This window comes from Triticum aestivum, chromosome 6D (genome assembly GCF_018294505.1).
Source record: "Triticum aestivum cultivar Chinese Spring chromosome 6D, IWGSC CS RefSeq v2.1, whole genome shotgun sequence".
NCBI lineage: Eukaryota > Viridiplantae > Streptophyta > Magnoliopsida > Poales > Poaceae > Triticum > Triticum aestivum.
In genome coordinates this window covers 49,642,997-49,646,190 of record NC_057811.1, presented here as the reverse complement: position 1 = coordinate 49,646,190, position 3,194 = coordinate 49,642,997, and positions in this window count along the sequence as shown.

The following is a 3,194-nucleotide window of genomic DNA, read 5'->3' as shown; positions in this document are numbered from 1 at the left end:
AAATGCATTGCAACGGGATAAAAATTCACAGCACTCCATATGGCCAAGTGATCCCATTTTAAATATCTCAATAGGTCATCGACATTTTTCTTATACACTCCATATAATTCTGTTTTAATTAGAGAGTTTTCCTTCGTTGTTTCTCTGACTGAAATTGATGTATGACTTCCTCTTTTCCACTAGACATCTATAGGGTGTACCTTTCCAATCCCATGTCGACTATTAAAAGATTTAACTTGCCACCGTATAGCATTAATACATTAACCTATTATATATAAAAAGTCATTGTTGGTTAAAAAGAGAAAAATAGACAAAAACATCTCCCCAAAACCAAGCCATTTATTTGGTGGACCATATATGAGAATTTACAATGTGATTTGACCAGATAAAAGAAATATATGATAGAAAATAATAACACCTAAAAGCAAAACATTAGGAACTTCATTTGGTAGACCTTTATTGTTGGGGAACGGAGCAGAAATTCAAAATTTTCTACGCATCACCAAGATCAATCTATGGAGTAATCTAGCAACGAGGGGAAGGGGAGTGCATCTACATACCATTGTAGATCGCGATGCGGAAGCGTTGCAAGAACGCGGATGAAGGAGTCGTACTCGTAGCGATTCAGATCGCGGTTGATTCCGATCTAAGCGCCGAACCACGGCGCCTCCGCGTTCAACACGCGTGCAGCCCTGTGGCGTCTCCCACGCCTTGATCCAGCAAGGAGAGAGGGAGAGGTTGGGGAAGACTCCATCCAGCAGCAGCACGACGACATGGTGGTGATGGAGGAGCGTGGCACTCCTGCAGGGCTGCGCCAAGCACCGCGGGAGAGGAGGAGGAGGGAGAGGGGTAGGGCTGCGCCAAGAGAGAGGAAGTCTCGTGTCCCTGGCAGCCCCAAAACCCCCACTATATATAGGGGAAGGGGAGGGGCTGCGCCCCCATCTAGGGTTCCCCCCCCAAGGGGTGCGGCTAGCCCTAGATGGGACTTGGGGGGCGGCCAAGGGGGGGAGAGAGGGGGGCGCCCCACTAGATGGGCCTTAGGCCCATCTTAGCCTAGGGTTTCCCCCTTCCCCCCTTCCTGCGCCCTGGGCCTCTTGTGGGGGGGGCGCACCAGCCCACCTGGGGCTGGTCCCCTCCCACACTTGGCCCACGCAGCCCTCTGGGGCCAGTAGCCCCACCTGGTGGGCCCCTGGGACCCTCCCGGTGGTCCCGGTATGTTACCGATAGCACCCGAAACTTTTCCGGTGACCAAAACAGGACTTCCCATATATAAATCTTTACCTCCGGACCATTCTGGAACTCCTCGTGACGTCCGGGATCTCATCCGGGACTCCGAACAACATTCGGTAACCACGTATATCTATTCCCTATAACCCTAGCGTCATCGAACCTTAAGTGTGTAGACCCTACGGGTTCGGGAACCATGTAGACATGACCGAGACGTTCTCCGGCCAATAACTAATAGCAGGATCTGGATACCCATGTTTGCTCCCACATGGTCCACGATGATCTCATCGGATGAACCACGATGTCGGGGATTCAATCAATCCCGTATACAATTCCCTTTGTCTATCGGTATGCTACTTGCCCGAGATTCGATCGTCGGTATCCCGATACCTTGTTCAATCTCGTTACCGGCAAGTCTCTTTACTCGTTCCGTAACACATCATCCCGTGATCAACTCCTTGGTCACATTGTGCACATTATGATGATGTCCTACCGAGTGGGCCCAGAGATACCTCTCCGTTTACACGGAGTGACAAATCCCAGTCTCGATTCGTGCCAACCCAACAGACACTTTCGGAGATACCTGTAGTGCACCTTTATAGCCACCCAGTTACGTTGTGACGTTTGGTACACCCAAAGCATTCCTACGGTATCCGGGGGTTGCACAATCTCATGGTATAAGGAAATGATACTTGACATTAGAAAAGCTCTTAGCAAATGAACTACACGATCTTGTGCTAGGCTTAGGATTGGGTCTTGTCCATCACATCATTCTCCTAATGATGTGATCCCGTTATCAACGACATCCAATGTCCATGGTCAGGAAACCGTAACCATCTATTGATCAACGAGCTAGTCAACTAGAGGCTTACCAGGGACATGGTGTTGTCTATGTATCCACACATGTATCTGAGTTTCTTATCAATACAATTCTAGCATGGATAATAAACGATTATCATGAACAAGGAAATATAATAATAACCAATTTATTATTGCCTCTAGGGCATATTTCCAACAGTCTCCCACTTGCACTAGAGTCAATAATCTAGTTCACATCACCATGTGATTAATACTCACAGGTCACATCACCATGTGACCAACATCCAAAGAGTTTACTAGAGTCAACAATCTAGTTCACATCACTATCTGATTAACACTCAATGAGTTCTGGTTTGATCATGTTATGCTTATGAGAGAGGTTATTAGTCAACGGGTCTGAACCTTTCAGATCCGTGTGTGCTTTACGAATATCTATGTCATCTTGTGGATGCTACCACGCGCTACTTGGAGCCATTTCAAATAACTGCTCTACTATACGAATCCGGTTTACTACTCAGAGTCATCCGGATTAGTGTCAAAGTTCGCATCGACGTAACCCTTTACGACGAACTCCTTTTCACCTCCATAATCGAGAAAATTCCTTAGTCCACTAGATACTAAGGATAAGTTCGACCGCTGTCATGTGATCCATTCCCGGATCACTATTGTACCCCTTGACCAACTCATGGCAAGGCATACTTCATGTGCGGTACACAGCATAGCATACTGTAGAGCCTACGTCTAAAGCATAGGGAACGACCTTCGTCCTTTCTCTCTCTTCTGCTGTGGTCAGGTCTTGAGTCTTACTCAATACTCACACCTTGTAACACAGCAAGAACTCCTTCTTTGCTGATCTATTTTGAACTCTTTCAAAATCATGTCAAGGTGTGCGTTCTTTGAAAGTATCATCAGGCGTCTTGATCTATCTCTATAGATCTTGATGCCCAATATGTAAGCAGCTTTATCCAGGTCTTCCTTTGAAAAACTCCTTTCAAACAACCCTTTATGCTTTCCAGAAATTCTACATCATTTCGGATCAACAATATGTCATTCACATATACTTATCAGAAATGTTGTAGTGCTCCCACTCACTTCTTTGGAAATACAAGTTTCTCATAAACTTTGTATAAACCCAAAATCTTTGATCA